The 17722-nt window shown below is 45.8% G+C and overlaps 1 protein-coding gene across 2 annotated transcripts in view; it reads left to right on the top strand.

The window, feature by feature from the left end:
- Window positions 1-17722, top strand: part of LOC125281931 (focal adhesion kinase 1-like) — a 143206-nt gene that overhangs the window by 11102 nt on the left and 114382 nt on the right. For both annotated transcript variants that reach the window (XM_057312837.1, XM_057312838.1), the window contains exons 2-4: window positions 5030-5159; window positions 10829-10945; window positions 14068-14165. The gene's annotated coding sequence lies outside the window, so the exon portion shown is untranslated. The remainder of the gene's footprint in view (window positions 1-5029; window positions 5160-10828; window positions 10946-14067; window positions 14166-17722) is intronic.

Here is a 17722-nt window from a genome sequence, read left to right as displayed (position 1 = left end):
GTGTGGTTGATTCTGACGGGAGCAGATTCCTATGACAAGCGGGTGGTTAACTAGTACAAGGGTCGGTCAAGGAGCTGTTGCAGTCATGCGCTTCAGAAGGGAGAGGAGCCAAGCCTTTGTCATTAAGGGAATGGCTGCCCGGTGTCTGTCGCCCAGCTAGTAAAGTGATGGGCAAAGTTCAGATGGTCCAATCTAACAGCCTGTGTCCTTTTAATTCTACAATTACGTTGTACACACAAGTGAAGAAGGCCTTAATTAAGGGCGTGACTGAGGAACTGGAGAGAGGGTGATTTGAAGCCTGTTTCTCAGCCAGTCTCCAGGCTCTGACCTGGGAAATGAAGAGCCAGGGCTGAGAGAGGGGGCGTCCAGAGCAATTCCAGGATGGCTCCCAGATTTCTCCCTTGGTGAAAAGTCCATGAAGATCTTTTTGTTTTTAAGTGCTTACTGATCAGACTGTTTGTTGCTTAAGGAGGAAATGCTGTCTCCTAGGTCCATGAACCCCAGAAGCGGTACGCAGAATTGTGTGTATGCACATGAGCTGTTTTCCTGGGGTAGGATGCTTGGGCTTTCATCCCATTATCAAAAGTGAGCCCAGCCCAAGGCGGGGGCACTCCTTGTTATTGGACTGTGGATGTCTGACACTCTGCCCGGGTGTGAGGCTGTAAGGGAAAGCTAAGCATCCAAATCACAGGACTGTTACTGTAAGTGTCATACATCCCAGACCGCTACATAAAACACAGGCACATGAAGCTGTCACCTGAGCCCAACTGTACCAACCGAGGTCTACCAGCCAGCAGTGCAGATGTCTCCCCTGGCCTCCGAGAGACAAAACAAGGCCCGGTTTTTGTACATAGAAGGCCAGCCAGGAGAGTTTGGGACTCTCGTTGGCATGGATGTTTCAACATGCTGTTGTACATGAGATGAAGCTAAAGTTTATAAACTATTAGGAATATCTTAACAGTCCCATGGCTCTGAGAGATGGACCAGTGTCACTTTTAGTTGGCTGTGTTAGTTCCAAAAAGGAGTGTAGTTTTTCTGTCCGCTCAGAAGTGCGTTGATAGTTAATAGTTGTAAGACAGTACCTAACTCGTCCTGTTACAGTTAGCTCTTCCGTGAACAGATGCAGGAGGAACTGGGCAGCTGGTGGTTTATGTTCGCACCAGGCAGATGAATGTGGTGTCCTGGAGTCTAAACTGGATTGGTTCGTGTTTGACATTAGCGTTATATGTAATTTAGGAATTACAGACTCTAGATTATAGCAGTCCGTGCAGAGATTTGCTGTTTTTGGTGATATATGGCTGCCCTATAGAAGTTGAGGCTTAGAGGGGAGCGTTTGGAAATGGGTTTATGTCTGAGAAAGTTTCCCTTTTCCTGTTGACAGGACTGTGACCTCCATTAAGGGCCAAGTGTCATGAATGGCAAAGATCTAAGAAATGATGGAATTCAGTGGTGGTGTAGACGTTAGAAGTGAAAACCCCTAGGCTGTTTAAAATATCACCCTTAAGATTTCAGGCTGGGGATAATTGTGATTCCAGTGTAGGTAAAAAGTTTGGCGTCTCCTTGGCTGTGTCATGGCAAAAAAAAGCTTTGCTTTCTGCTTTGGGAAAAATACATTAGTTGTGTCCTAAGGAATTGACTTGATAAAAGAGGTAGCAGGAGTAACTTAGTTTAAATGCAAGTTGTCTACATATGAATTAATTTTTGTCGGGTGACGGTTGATGATTTGGTTGGTGAAGAGTTGATGTTTGATTTTCGTCTTTGAGTCTGCCCTTTCAACTATTTCATTGGAAATTCTAAACTTTTCCACTGGGTGTTTGCCTCCTTTATTTTTATTGTTTTAGGTAGTCTAGGGTTTTAGAGGTTGATCTAAATTTAGGGATCAGCTGGTCCGGGGCTCCCACTGTAGAGAGGAAGAAATAACAGGGTAAGGCTCCTTGGGTAAATGGCTCCTTGATACTGACAGAGGAGAACTCTCAAGATTCTCTCAGCTGTCTTGACCTTTAGCTCACGGGTGATCTTTTTAGTAGATGAGAAGGGTATGAAGACAGCTTCTAAAACTCAGGTTTCCTATTAACTGTCAGGAGATTGAAAAAAATGGATGTAATTGAAAAATGGGTGAGAAATGGACACCGTTGAATCCGTTGTTCACACTGTATCCAAGTAACTTGTGGTTTGCATTCAGTCATTTATTTCTACATTGTCTTGGATATTTGAGGAATGACAAAACAAATCTCACACGTGTATATAGTCTAAGTTTTAGAAGACTAATAATGCCAGTTGTTCTCACTTCTCTACCAGATTTAGAGCATTGTCCTGAGTCACTCTTGACTCTTGAGCATCTTGTCCTGATGGGGATTCATTAAAAAGAAGACAGTCCTGGGGTGCCTAGCTGGCCCAGTGGGTGGAGCATGTGGTTCTTAATCTTGGGGTTGTGAGTTTGAGCCCCACGTTGTGTGTAGAGATTATATAAGTGAGTAAGTAAGTAAGTAAATTAAAAAAAAAAAAAAAGACGGTCACTGCCTCAGGAAGCTTTTGGGTACGTCAGTGGTCCTGAAAGTAGTGTATGTAAGAATCACCAAGGAGAGTATATGAGAGATGCAGGCAGGGGGGCCTGGTGCCTTAGTCAGTTAAGCGTCCTACTCTTGTTTTGGGCTTAGGTCATGATCTCAGGGTCATAAGATCCAGCCCTGTGTCAGGCTCTGTGCTCAGTGTGGAGTCTCCTTTCCTGCCCCACCGCCTCGTGATCTGGCTTTTTCTTTCTCAAAAAAAAAATTTTTTTTAATGCAAATGCCTGGTGTTATCCCACAGAGATGTTGGATGATCATTGCTGATGTGGACGCCTGTCACCTGCATTTTATTTATTTTTTATTTTATTTTAGTTTATTTGTTTTTTAAAGATTTTATTTATTTATTCGACAGAGACAGAGACAGCCAGCGAGAGAGGGAACACAAGCAGGGGGAGTGGGAGAGGAAGTAGCAGACTCCCAGCAGAGGAGCCTGATGTGGGGCTTGATCCCATAATGCTGGGATCACGCCCTGAGCAGAAGGCAGACGCTTAACCTCTGTGCCACCCAGGCGCCCCTGTCACCTGCATTTTAAACTAGCATCTCCTCGTGCTGAAAGAACACTGCTGTAGTGTTGCTGTAAGGACGTTGTAAATCATCAGGACCTAGAGTTTGGGAGGCCCCCAAGACTACCTGCAGGTTCCGTGGTTCACTAGAAGGACTTAGAGAACTGCGAGAAGCCATTATCCTCATGGTTATGGTTTATTACAGGGCAAGGATGCGGACAGAAGTCAGTGAAGGAAAGGCACACCGGGCGAAGTCCAGGGAAGACCAAGCATGAGCTTCTAGTTGTCCTCTCGCAGTGCAGGTGTGCTGACTTCTCCCAGCACCGATGCTGCCAACCAGGGAAGCTCACCTGAGCCTTGGTGTCCAGGATATGTATTGGGGGTTGTCCCATAGGCACTGCCTACATGGCTGAGTTTAGTCTCCAGTCCCTCTGGAGATCAAACTGGTGTCGTGTGTGGCGCAAGGCTCCACCAGAAATCAAATTGTTAGCATGGACTGTCTGGTGTGGCCGAAGGCCCCCAGCTAAACAAAGACCGCCTTATCAGGCAGGGGATTCCAAAGGCTCAGAGGTGACTTCCCAGGAGCTGGGCAATGGCCAAATCTTCCCTGGGGCAAGCTTAATCCTTTCCTGCATACAGCCTAGAAAGTAAATTGTTATTCCTGTCATTACTAGGGAGTTCAAGAAATTACTGCTTTTGGGGCGCCTGGGTAGCGCAGTCCTTAAGCGTCTGCCTCCGGCTCAGGGTGTGATCCCGGCATTCCGGGATCGAGTGCCACATCGGGCTCCTCCGCTGGGAGCCTGCTTCTTCCTCTCCCACTCGCCTGCTGTGTTCTCTCTGTCACATAAATAAATAAAATCTTCCAAAAAAAAAGAAAAGAAATTACTGCTTGTAGGTAGAAGATACATTGCAACCACATGTAGTGTAATTTGCCACAAAACTACAATACCAGAATTTCTGCACCCAAGTGAAGATGTCTCCAGAAGTGTGTCATACTTGACACCTGTCGTAATGTTTTCATCAAGAATTTGAGTAAAGAACAGGAGTTAATGCTGGGAGACCGTTCATTTTTAGAATCAGGATTTGAAAATACTTCGACAGGTTGTAATGAAGTGCTAAAATCAACAAGGTAAAATTTATAAGGAATAAAGGTAAAATGACAGACTTAAGTTAAAAAGAAAAAAACAGCTGAGAAGTTAAAGATATGTGGTATGTGCCTTAGCTGTACCTGGGTTCAGAAGATCTGGGGAAGATGACTGAAACGGATCGGCAGGCTTCTTTGTGAAGGGGCAGATGGTAGATATTTTAGGTTTTGCAGACTAAGAGGCAAAATGAAGGATATTATGTAAGTACTTACATAACAGGAGAGAACACTAATATCTATAAAATTTTTATTGACAGAATTTCAAATAATAGTTGAGTATGTATATATATTTTAATACAGGTCTAATAAGAATGGAATTTTTTTTCGGGGGAGGGTTGGATAACATGTTTTGTAATTGGAGCTCACAGGTAGTGTTCCGTATCATCACAACCAATGACAAATGTTCAGTCTCGGGGCTGATATGCATGGAAGGTTACAGATGTCATCTCTGACAGTGTCTGCATACTCGTAGGTGCTCTTGCACACTGATACCAGTTCGGGAGCATATCATTTCAGTTTAGTGTATTCATCGTTTGGCAGACATCGATAGAATTCCACTAGATTCTTTTTGATGTTTGCCTTTCCGCACGTCATTACAGCGCAGATTCCTCTCTCCGATGGATGGTCTGATGGAAGTGCCTCAGTTGCTCGGTGAAGTGGGTTTGAGATACGTGAATTTTCATTGTACTTGCATTGAGGTTTGAGAAATGCCGCTGGAACTGTAGTTTGAGCTCAAAACACATCTGCTACACGTTTGTGTGGGGACATAAATCCACTTCTCTCTTTAACTTTTAATTTTTTTCATTTTTAATTAGCCGCTATGCCCAGCGTGGGGCGTGAACTCCACCCTGAGGTCAGGAGTTGCACGCTCCTCCGAGTGAGTCAGCAGGCGCTGCTCTAACTTGTGGCGGCGGGGGAGCCGTGTGGCCGCGTCGGACGTTGCTTGTGAGTAAGATGCTTGCAGCCACTGAAATGCCTTCACTGCCCGAAGTCCCTCATATGAGCGCTGCTGTGCCTTGTCAATTTAGGCTGAGCTCATGAAGAAATGTTAACATGTAGGAGCAAAAGCTAATTTCCGAAGCAATTGAGTGTTTGGTAATAGTGATGAGTAAAGGGGGGGGTCTTTTTCAAGTAGATTTCAGTCTTGGCTCTGCGGTTGAAAAGTCACAACAGAGCCTTGCACAAACCATTGAACTGCAGTGTGGTAGGACAAGTCAGGCTATTTCATGAGGTTGCCGTTGGTACTACTGGCTCAGTAACACATGATGGGTTCGAATACTTTCCACAAAGCTCCTGCTCATGAATGATAGACTGAATAACCATAGTTTAAATGCTTTAAGCAACTTATATTTTCATCATTGTAAATTTTCCAGCTAACCCTTTTTCTGCTCTGCAGATATTTTTACTGTCATCAGTTATAATGTGTCTTAGCAGATTCTACTCCAGGTTGTATTAAATCAGGGTTTTCTTAATATCTTTAAAAGTGTTCTCACCAGCAGTTCCACACTGACTGCCCTCAGAGGCCCCTTCTTCAGTCCCATTGACCCCTTGAACAAACAGCCTAGCAGTGTGGGGAACACCTGTTGGCTCAGTCCTTCGCCTCGTTCCTTCACTGACTCTCTGTTGTCATCCATGTAAGATGAGGGACCATTTAGGGTTTGGAGCAGAGAAGCGATGCCGTCTGATCTAGGCTTGGAATCGGTCTGCCGTGGTGAGCGTGTATGCTAGGGTGGCAGGGCTGGGAGCGGGGAGGCCTGTTCCGGAGTGCTGTAGTCATTTCGGTGAGGGATGGTGGCTCCGGTCACGATGGTGTTGGTGAGCATGATGGCGAGGGGACAGCGTCTGGGCCTCTTTTGTGGGAAGAACCAACATTACTTGCTGACAAGACCGGATGGGGAATGTGGGAGGAAGACAGGCGGCAGGGATGACGTCCGTTGTTTCTCGCCTCAGCAGCTGGAAGGCGGACGTTGTCGTGAACGGAGAAGGCTGTGTGTAGGAAGGTTTGTGGAGGGGGCGGGCCAGTCAGCACCTGGGCTTGGAGGTGTCGGACGTTTCACTGAGTTCTCTTCGGTGATGCTCCACTTCCCCAAGGAGCCTACAAGCAGGCCCGGCAGAGAGTACACCTGCCAGGGTTTGGTCAGGAAAACCCGGGCCATTCTCGACAATTAGTCGTACGGGGAATTAGAATCCATCCCTACCTCTGGGAGGGCTGGCAGAGTTGAAGAGAATGATGTTTCTCTTCATTTTGCCCACGTTGCCTCTTATTAGCGTTCACTGCCCGCCGCCCTGAGCTGTAGCAGGAAGGGGTTTTGGGAGAAGTAGCTCTGCCGTCTCGGTGATGCGCAGGAGCAGGCCGCGGTGGGGCTGCGGTGCAGAGTGAACAGCGGTCAGTCCAGCGCAAGGCCAGGCAGTCGGGCTGAGCCGGAGGGACAAGTTTTAGCTTTGTTAGCATAGAAGCAGCATTTGAATGAGCTTGCCTGGGAGGTAAGCATAGCTGAGAGGAGAAAGGACAGAGCCCTGGGCGACTCTGGAAGGAGGGAGCCATCGGTGGGGTAAGAAGAAAATCACGAGAACATGAGTGGGAGATCAGCTCTTGTCAGTTGTCGAAAGGACGAGCCCTGGGCTCTAATGATTGGATTGAGCAGTGCAGAGGTCGTTGGTAGTCTTAGAGGGAGAAGTTCGTGGAGTGGTGGGGGCCAGAGCCAGTGGGTTTAAGAGAGAAAAGGAAAAGAAGAATTTGCGATATCGAGTATGTTGTGTGTATGCTTGTTTGTGGAATTATTTGTACAGTAGTTGTTTTAAAGTCCCTCTGGGCTGATTGTCATATTTGTTCCCTTCTTGATATTGGCTTGTGTTGATTGTCTCCTCCCACGGGAATTGACGCTTTTCTGGTTCTTCCTATGCTGAATAAGTTTGGGGTGTGCCCTCCCCATTTAGGATATCATGCAAGGAGACTTTCCATTGTATTGAAATCTGCTGATTTTGGTCGTGGTTTAAATCCAGTCTTGCTTCCTAATCCCCCTGCTCCAGTTTACTTTTCAGAGTGGTCAGAGAGCTTCTGCAGTTACTCTTTCCAGCCTTCCTAGTTGCTCTTTCTAGGAGAGGCAGGAGGGAATGTGCTTCGTCTTCCTTACCTAGATCTGGGACCCTTCGCTTTGCAAACTGCTTCCATTTGTCCAGGTAGTGATCTCCAGTTCCACCGAGGCCAGTGATGCCCGCACGACTGTGTCTCTTGATCACTTACCACTCCCAGGCCTTGCAGGAGATTTCCTGCTAAGTACTGCACGCATTTGGTTCATGGGTCCTTCCTTTGGTGCCTCTCTCAGGTAGACAGAATGACCCTTAGGTATACCTTAGTAGCCCATTCGTTCATTTGTGTACAATTGAAGCGTTGTCTTGTCTTGAATATGTTAACTGTGCCTATTAATTAATTTGAGTAGAATAGTGTTTCTTTCGTATTTTTAATGAGCCTTTGCGCAGTGGAATTTTCTATGGATATTATTTACAGTGTAGAACAGAATGGTGGTTAAGAGGATGGGTGTTGGATAGGTCTTGCTTTGAACCTCAGATTCGATTCTTATTCCCTGCATGTTGACCAGGTTCCTTAAGCTCTAAATCTGTTTTCTTATCTGTTAAGTGGAGATTATCATAACTCTTTGACAAATGTGACAGAACATAGTTCTTAGTACATGGCTAGTTAGAGAAGAATCAGCCTGAGGTTCAGCAAATACAGTTCCCAGTGATGTAGTTATTTCTGTTGTGGGGATTTAAAAGCTAATCTTATTCCCTGATGAGTTTGACCAGCGTATCTAAGAAGTGCAAGCAGTTGGTATTCACCGTGTACTCTGCATGTAGAACGGGCGATTTATTGTTGTTGTTGTTGTTCCTAATACCGGTTTTTCAGCAATTAGTAATATTGCCTCTTCATTTCCCTAATGTATTCACATCATCAGTAGCTTACTACCGGTTGGACCGCAGACCCTGTACCATGCGCTGGCACACAGATGAATGGGATGCAGTGACCTATGACCTATGAGCTGCTCCACTGTCTAGTATTAGAATGTGTTTGACTAGAAAATTATTTTGAAGCGTAAAGAAGCTTTTGTTTGCCCAGATAACTTTAATAATCATGTTTGCATTCTTTATACATTTTTGGTTTTTCAGAAAGTTTCTTCTGACCTGTGTTCTTCAGAGTACAGGTTACTACGGCTTGCCTGAGTGCAGAAACCTTTGGTACACTGAGCTTAGAGGAAGGGACACCTGTGTGAAGTGGTTATATATTTTGGACATTAGAGACCTTCACAGATAATTTAAATGGTTAGAATGTTGTGCATTGAGAAACAGTGGTTTGGGGCTTTATTTGGCAGTTAGCATCAAGCGGACCATTTCCTGCCAGGGGCTCAGCCTGCATGGTTAATTCAAGCCAGAGATCTTCTAATATGGCAGTGTGTCATGTTGACTGTTACTCAGCTTCAGAAAGAATCTTTCTGTCATGTTTGCTTTGGAAAGCCCAAATCATGTCCATTGTTTTAACAGTAATAATATCTGGGTAACTTGGGAAGCCAGAATAGCATCGTGATTCTAAGGTAAGCTGGTGTTTGAATGCCTGATCTCTCTCTCCCTTGTCTGCTGTGTGACCTTGGAAAATGTCTTAAGTTTTTTTGGACTTTGTTTTCTCACATGCAAAATGGAACAAGAGTAGTAATCAGTTAGGGCTGTGAGGATTCCAGAGCTGGTGCTTGTAAAGCACTTGGGAGAGATTGCTATGACACCACACCCTCCGCAGATGGCAGGTTGTCACTGTTGTCCGGGTGAGTGAGAGGTGGGTGTCAGGGACTGTCCAGGTTGGACTGTGCACTGAAACGAGACCATTAGAAGCAAAGTGATCGTGTGGAGTATGTTACCTGTTCAGGAAGCATAGATTCAGAGTGTGTTGTGACTGGTGGGAAATTCTCATTTGCATGTTAGGGGGAAGAGAGTTCAGAGTAGCCTGAGGACCCCGTGTACGTATAAATGTCCCCACTTACGCCAGAAACGTAGAGATTGTCCATCTTACAAATACCTTCAAGGAGCTGGCAATTTATTTCATTGTATAATGAGCCAAGTTTAATTTTTCTTTGGAGCAAAAGAATTTAAGCATTTTAATTATAGGATTGGGGAAATACCTAGTTTTCTGCCCTAGTTGAACTAGTTCAAATTGTTATGCTTGTATTTTAGTAGTTCCATGCTGGACGTGGCCCTAAGCTGCCCGCAGTTCCAATGGCAGACATCCAGCAGGTCCAGTGTTGATAAATGCGGTGTTGCTATCTGCTTGAATTCTCCTTAAAATAGAAACTAAAGTGAGGAGCAATTATAAGGCCCTCAAAGCCAGTGTATACGCTCATTTATTCATCATTAGTTCATTCACGCATCAAGTGCATGTGTTCTGATCGTGTGTTTTAGGTGTTCGGTCCAGTGCGCGCTGTTGGTTATAGAGTGGCGAACAGAAACCAGACGTGGGGAGTAACTGGGCTGTCTTGTGTTTGCGGTTAGTAAGGAGAATAAAGCCAGTTCCAGCGGACTCGCAAGATTTCCCTGAATGACATTTTCAGGTTTATACTCCTAACAGACAAGAGGCAATAAACAAACAAACAAACAACGACAGTAGAAAAAGAGGGCTTTTAAAGAGCAAATGGTACTCACCTGCTGCAGGCACTGGGGCTTTTTGACCTTCACTTTGGTTTTATTTAATAGTGCTTTAAATATTTGTCTGGGATGGCGGTGCTGAGGCTGCGGAACTTAGGCTGTCGTTGTCCCCAGAATCTTGCTGCTTGGGTGGAGGAAGACACTGACAGGCCAGATTTAACATCCGCTCTAGTTTGTTGCACGGGAAGCTCCACCACCGGAGAGTCCTGCGTCTCTCTCGTCTATTGCCTTGTGTCCTGGGGCCGTGCATGGCATTTGTCAGCGACTCCACAGATACTGGTGTCATGTGAAGGCGTGCTGAGGGGGACAGGAGAGAGGTGTCTCACCTGGGGGAAGGGCACGGCTCCCACCGCACATGTGTCCAGGTCATCCCGGGGAAGAAGGTCCAGGTGGAGGAGGTGTCGAGGAGGGCACAGGTTGTTCTGTACACCGAAAATGGCTTAATGTTGCTGGTTTGTAGGATTCACGGGAGATAGCATGACAGTCAGACTGCGCTTGATCATTCAGGGACCGACAGGTCATATCAAGGAGTTGGGATTTCCTCTTCTTCAAAAGGAGTAATTCTAAAGTACTAGAAACCAGGTGTCCTGATACCCAAGCCGGCACTCTTTTCATATTACACAATGCGTACAATGTCAACCAAGTGTCATCAGGTCTTGGGTTCCATATCCATTAGTGATAGCCGGACTATTAAAGTTCTGTAAGCCCCTGGTGAACTTTTCATCTTTTGGGGAGAGTGAGGATATAGGAGAAATATTTGTTTTCTCAGGTGTGAAAAAAAGTTGAAACTCTTTAAATTTAAAGGCAAGCAAGGTCCATATGTCTTTGAATTCTAGTTCTCCGGAGGATAGCAGGTATATGTAGTAGATAGTACCCTAATAAATGCAAAAAAATACAAAAACCCTTTACTTTTGTGTATACTCTTGTAGCAGGCGTTGTACTGGACTCTGCAGGGTGATAACTGGATGAGAAATGATCCTCTCCAAAAGGTCTTTGCAGCCGAGGGAGGGAGACAGAGAAGTCAGTCAGTGATGATGGTACAGTGGGTAAGTCCTGTGATAGAGGTGCGCCCAGGGCATTATGATGGGTACTTATCTTTCTTCAGTCCCCCACTTTTTTTTCTTTTTTAAAGATTTTATTTATTTATTCGACAGAGATAGAGACAGCCAGCGAGAGAGGGAACACAAGCAGGGGGAGTGGGAGAGGAAGAAGCAGGCTCCCAGCGGAGGAGCCTGATGTGGGGCTCGATCCCATAACGCCGGGATCACGCCCTGAGCTGAAGGCAGACACTTAACCACTGTGCCACCCAGGTGCCCCATCAGTCCCCCACATTCTTAACCCTTTTTATACCTATTGTAATTTACCCCCTACCCCAGACCTATTTTCCCCATACCATCCAGTAGCCTCTTAGTAATTTTTCTTCATGGTCATACAGACTCATCTCTTCTTCACATTTGATTTCTGGGAGACAGTTTCCTGGAGATCTCTGTTCTGTTCTTTTCCGAGCTGCTTGCTCCTTCGGTCTTTTATTGTGTTGTCCCTGGATGTTCCTTTGTTCTCATCGTTTGGCTTTTGTCCAGAGTTGGATTTTATGTTTGTGGCAACTCTTGTCTTTGTCTTTCTTCACTGACTTCTTCCTTTTGGTGGCGTTAATTACTTTAAAAAGATAGTACAGTGTTTTTGGACAAGTTGAAGACAGCCTTCAGCATTCCCTCCTCTTGAGCAACACTGCTCCGGCTTGGACTTGTTTCCCTCTCTCCTGGTGCACAGCCACCATTCTGGAATCTCCCTTCATCGTCGTCCTGGGGATTCCCTTATCCCTTCTAATGGAAGCTCACGCCTTGCTCATTTTTTGTTGATGCTCGTGTTTTGGTGGAAGACTTTCTCCAGGGGCTTTCTGACATAGGATGCTTAGGAGGCAAACCTTTTGGGACCATGCATGATTGAAACTTGATTGATGGTTTCGCTGGGTACAGAGTTCTGTATTGGAATTCATTTTTGTTCATAAATTCAAAGATTGCTCCATTGCCTTCTTGTTTTCATGTTACTGTTTTAGAATTCAGAAGCTATTCTCATTTTCCTTCGTATGTAACTTTTCCCCCCTCCCATCTTTAGAAGCTTGTAGGAGTTTTACAATTTGTCCAAGTCTTTTGAAATATCGTGATGGTGTACCTTGTGTGGTCGGTTTTCATCCACTGTGCTGCATATTCAGCGGGTCCCTTCATTCTGGTACCTGGGAGTTTTCAGTTCTGGGAATACTCTTTGGCATTACTGTGCTGAGGTTTTCTCCCTTGCTTTTCCTTATTTTGTTTTTCTGGAAGTCTTATTATCCAGAACTTGGCTGTCCTGGGCAAAGGTTGTAATTATCTTAATACCTTTTTCTTCTTCTTCTTCTTCCTTCCTTTGCTCCTCCTTTTCTGCCTTTTTTTTGGGGGGGGTCTTTTTATTCTCTATTCAGGGAGATGACTTCAGTTTGACTTAACCTTTTCTTTAGTTTATTATTTCTGATTTCAGAAAGGTTCTTTAGATTTCCAAGGGCTCTTTTTCTATTTTTCTAGAAGAACATCCTGTTTTTCTTTCTTGATTGCAGTGTTGTCTTACCTCTATATTATTGATAGTTTGTATAGTCTCTGTTTCTTTTAGGTTGTTTCCTTCCTTCTCCTGTCTGACGTGGTGGGGCCCTTTGACTTTTACATCAGGGTATTCTGGGTGGGCCATGTGTTGGGGGTCCCCAGGGTTAGTATCTTTAGATCTGTCTTTTGGAGCTGATCAGATTCCCCAGAAATATTCTCCAGTCTCTTTCCGGCACAATTCTGACTTCAGAATCTGGAAGCCAGCGGTGTGCGTGTGTGGTCTGTTGTAGGAGAGCTGGAGAATTCACTGTTCACTGTATATACGGTCATTAAGTCCAGCTCTGTTCAGTGCAGCTGGGCAGGGTGACTTCAGTCCATAGACGCCTCTACTTTTCCGGGGAATGCCCCCTCCCATCTTCTTTCAGAGTGAGGGGGCATCACGTTGTGCCTGGCTTGAGGTTGAGGTTCTGGTTTCAGCTTCCATGGCCTTCCCCGGCTCCTCTGTATTTGGGGCTATGCCTTTTTTACCCCCGTTCTGTCTACACTGCTGCTGCCACTTCTGGTCTTCTAGGACACTGCTGTGCAAGTGGAAGTGGTTCCCGTGTGTTCCACTGCTGAATTAGGACCTGGCTTTCTTGGGCCTGCTGCCTCCTTTACTCTACTTCAGTCTGTTATAGTTTCTGTCTCCTCCAGGTTTCTTCTTTTTACTTTTTTGTTTGGGTCTCAATCTTCCATGTTAGAAGATTTCCTCAGTACTTCAAAAATCTTGGCTTTTTTCTCCTTTCAGTTCTCCCTGTGCTGTTTCAAACATTTTTTAAAAAGATTTTATTTATTTACTTATTTGAGGGAGTGAGTGTTTGCACAGGAGAGAGAGCAGAGAGCACAAACGGGGAGGGGCAGAGGGAGAGGGAGTAGCAGACTCCCTGTTGAGCAGGGAGCCTGACCTGGGGCTCCATCCCTGGACCCTGGGATCATGACCTGAGCTGAAGGCAGATGCTTAACAGACTGAGCCACCCAGGCGCCCCTGTTTAGAACATTTTTAAAAAATATCTCTGTAGTATAGTTTTGATGGAAGGCAGTGGAACAGATGTCTATACTCTGTCATTGTATCATGCACTTATTAGCCAACCACACCCTGTTAATTTATGATTTTTGATATGTTTGAATAGTTTCCAGTTGCTTGACATGTATTTCTTTTCTTTTTTTTTTTTTTTTTTTTAAGATTTTATTTATTTATTTGACAGAGAGAGATACCAGTGAGAGAGGAGACACAGGCAGGGGGAGTGGGAGAGGAAGAAGCAGGCTCCCAGCGTAGGAGCCTGATGTGGGGCTCGATCCCAGGACTCTGGGATCACGCCCTGAGCCGAAGGCACACGCTTAACGACTGAGCCACCCAGGCACTCCTTCCTGTGTGTTTCTTAAGTAGAAATAGGTTTGAAGACAGGGACATGGTGCCCTCTTCTCACCCCTCATCCCAGGCGTTGCCCAGTAGGCTTGTGTGGGAGGTGATGGAACTGGCTGAGGGGTGAGTTCAGTAGAGCTTCAAGAAGTGAAAGGAAGGGGGTTTTAATGCGCATGTTGTCTCTCCTTGTCAGGTTCTCTGAGGACTATGGAAAGAGGAAAGAGAAACCGGGAGCATTTCCTTTAAACCCACGTTTGATTTCTTCACAGAGGTATCGTGGCCTTCAGAACTGTGAGTATAATTCTCTTGCTACATTTGTGTTTTGGTTTTTCCTTTTGTTTTGATTTTTCTTTCATCTGTCTTAAGGTTTCTTTGACATATACTAGAAACAAATAAAAGCTAGTTGATTTTGCAGAGTAGGTGAGGGAAGAAATATTAGTTGTTTAGTGCCTTTTATGTGTGGAGAGAGGCAGGCAGGATGACAGTCCTGTCCCTGATAGTTGTGACAGTAGCAGCATGTGCCCTAGAAGAGTGGCCCAACAGGGTCAGCACTGGGCCATCCAGCTCCTAGGTGAGTCTCTGGCAGTAATCCCCTGAATGAGGCTACACTTTGCCCGTTTCACATTTGCATAACTGAAACAGAGGTTAAAGGTTACTAAGTTAGTAAAAAGCAAAGCTGGGATTCAGACTCAGTCTGGCTTTGGAGCCTGTGCTTTTTACTCGTGTTTTATTCTTATGGGCTCTGGATTCAGATGTTGGCTTGGCTGCTTACTTACTAACTCTTCTCTAACTACCGAAACCTAGCTTTCTCTCCATGCGAACTCTTCATTGACTACTTTTTTTTTTTTTTTAAGATCTTATTTATTTATTTGACAGAGATAGAGACAGCCAGGGAGAGAGGGAACACAAGCAGGGGGACTGGGAGAGGAAGAAGCAGGCTCATAGCGGAGGAGCCTGACGTGGGGCTCGATCCCATAACGCCGGGATCACGCCCTGAGCCGAAGGCAGACGCTTAACCGCTGTGCCACCCAGGCGCCCCTCTTCACTGACTACTTAAACCTAGCTCTTTCCTCTGACAAAGGGTGCTGGTGATGGGACCGCTCTCCCAGGGTTGTGGTGAAGATGCCATAAGAAATGTGAAATGTGCTCAGCATTCACAAATGTTAGCAATTGCTATTCGGTGGCAGTTCCCCCACTTTAATGAGAGGAAAACTAAGCTCCAGAGATTGGGTTATTTGTGATTTGTTAATTTGTAACCTTGGCACTTGTGCTGCACTCCACAGTTGGGAGGTTATAGAATTGAGATTCTATTCCAGTTTGTCTTATTTCCAAAGACTGCTCTTTCTGGTAGGCCTAGTGGTAAATCGAGGACAGATCGTTGATAGAAGATTCATCAATCTGTCTTGTGGTATTAGCATTGGTAAGATTTTAGCAATACATCGCTTTGGTGTAAAAGCCCCATAAACTTAGACTTCATGGATTCAGAATTCAGAATCATTATAATTACGTTGAATTTGACTTTGGCAAGTGTGTTTGTCTTAGATGTCCAAGGGGCAGGACCCTGGATTGTTTTTCCATTTCCTTCTGGGGGTCAGTTCACTTTCCTCCTTTGTTCTCCTTTCTCCCCCAAACCCACTTTTGTTTCTGCCAGGATTAGGTATTAGGGAAGGGAAGGGAAATTGTGTCACGAAGTTTCAGTTTCCAAGTAAGGCCTGGAAGTCTTGCTCCTTTTTTCTGATTCCTTCTACCCTTTCTTGGCTATGAGAGGCACCTGTTCTGTGTGCTGTGCCAGGTGTGACTCTGCTGTCTTTTGGAGAAGGCCATGCCCAGCTGTTTACATCCCTTGTCTCCTCCCCAGCCTCCCTGCACATTTCAATGTTTCTTCCTGTAACAGTGGGCTATATTTATTGGGTACAAGTCTGTTTCTGCATCTTTAAGAGCAAAGATTTTGTTATTTCGTTTCTGCATGTTTTCTGCTTGACCCATGGGTAGTTTTCACTAAATGCTGGATGAAGTAGTGTTTAATGCTTGCCACAAAATCAGTTCTCTTTTCTTAGTGGATCCAAACAAGAGGGAGAATATCAAGTATAACTTTTCATCAGCATTAGCTATTAAAAATCGTTCGTCATGGTAGAGCCCAAGACAGTTTCATATTTAGCAGAAGTTACACAAAATTTTTCTTCTTAATGGGATGTGCAGTGGAACGAAGGCCTGACAGGGAACTGAGAGCCCGTTCTTGGCTCACTGGAACTTTGAACACCGAGATATAATCTGCTGCTTCTAGTTTGGCCCTCCCCTCCCCTCCCCCCCGTTTGAAAATATGTAAACCCAGGAAAAATACCTTATAACCAGTGTTTCTATAATTGTTTCCCCCAATTCTGGACAACTGGTGAGGCCACACGAGTAAGCCTGGCTTTGTACAGCATCGACTTAATGGTGTTCCTCTGAGATCCGGGGCCCTTGATGTACCTGAGTGCCCTGGTCCACTTGAGCCCCTGCAGGATGGATCAGGTTCTTGGTTCTTGATTTGTTTTGGGGTGTTGCATTCTTAAGGCAGAACTTGGGATGGAGGTGTTTTACAATCAGAATTCTAGGAAAGCAAAGCAAAGTTTTGGAGGAGTTGAATTGCTGAAATATGTATGGAGATTATTTTCAGGGTTAATGGGGTGTGGGGAGGCAGTAGACAGAAAAGAAGGTTGCCCGGAGACCCATCTGAAACCCCCCATTTGGTGAATAAAGATAGGTTATTTAGCGTCAGGGCAGCTGAGAACAATCGACATAGATTGAACTGTGAGGTTCTGGGGCTGTTTGTCCAAACAAAGAGTCGCTAGGGTAAGGCGGTGCTGGCTGTCGGCTCCGGAGGCCAGCTGTCCCTCCCTCAGTGTTGAGCCCTGAGATTCGGCTGAGGTTTGAAAGGCTAGTGTGTTGGGAATAGACACTGGTGGTGGGGGTTGGAGGGTGGGGGAGAGTAGAGGACAACCAGGAGATTGTCGGCACGCTGTTCAGGGAACCAGGTGAGCGGCAGCGGAGGCTGGGATTGGAGCAGGAAAACTGGAGGTGGTGAGAAGCAGTTGGGCCTTGGATGTATTTCAAAGGTAGAACCAGTAGGATTTGCTGACAGATTGGATAAGGCATGTGTGGACAAAGGGGAGGAGTTGAGTTGACTAGAAGGCTCTTGGCCTGGGCAACTAGATGGGGGGAAGGCTGTGGGTGGAACTTGGTTTAGAGGGGCAGATGGGGAGCTCACTGTAGGCGTTTTAAGTTTGTGATTCTGTTAGGGATCCAAGTAGAGATGTCATGTAGGCAGTTGTAAATAGGCATTTGGTGGTTGGAAGAGAAGTCTGAGCTGGAAGTGGCCATGAAAACACAGTGACGGTCTGTGGTCACCGAGGGAGTGAGCACAGAGAAGACAAGCAAGCCTGAGCCTCGGATCACTCTGCCATCGAGTGCTCAAGGACGAGCATGAGCAGTGTTTGGCACAGAGCAGGTGTGAAGAAGACCACAAGCACTGGCACCATGGGAAGAAGGGAAGAAGTGTCCAGGAGGAGGATGTGATCAACTCTCTGAAGTGTCAGGAAAGGTCATGATGAGGACTGAGGTTTGGCCTTCGGGTTTGGCGACTTGGAGGACACTCTGGCAAGTGCTCGGCGCAGTGTGGGGGCGTGGTCAGAATGAAAGCCCGCCTGGACGGTGGTGTGAAGGGGGAGAGGGTAGTGAGACAGATTGCATCTGGGTGACTTAGGTCCAGGGTGTACGGTCATCCTCACACTTACTCACCATCTGGGTGCTGAGCAACGCAGCCGGGTCCCTGAGGTCCGTGGTGGTGTTTTCATGTCCCGGGCGGGGAA

This window comes from Ursus arctos, unplaced genomic scaffold, assembly GCF_023065955.2.
Source record: "Ursus arctos isolate Adak ecotype North America unplaced genomic scaffold, UrsArc2.0 scaffold_16, whole genome shotgun sequence".
NCBI classification, from domain to species: Eukaryota; Metazoa; Chordata; class Mammalia; order Carnivora; family Ursidae; genus Ursus; species Ursus arctos.
The sequence above is the reverse complement of the archived record's forward strand: the minus strand, read 5'-3'. Positions and strand labels throughout refer to the sequence as shown.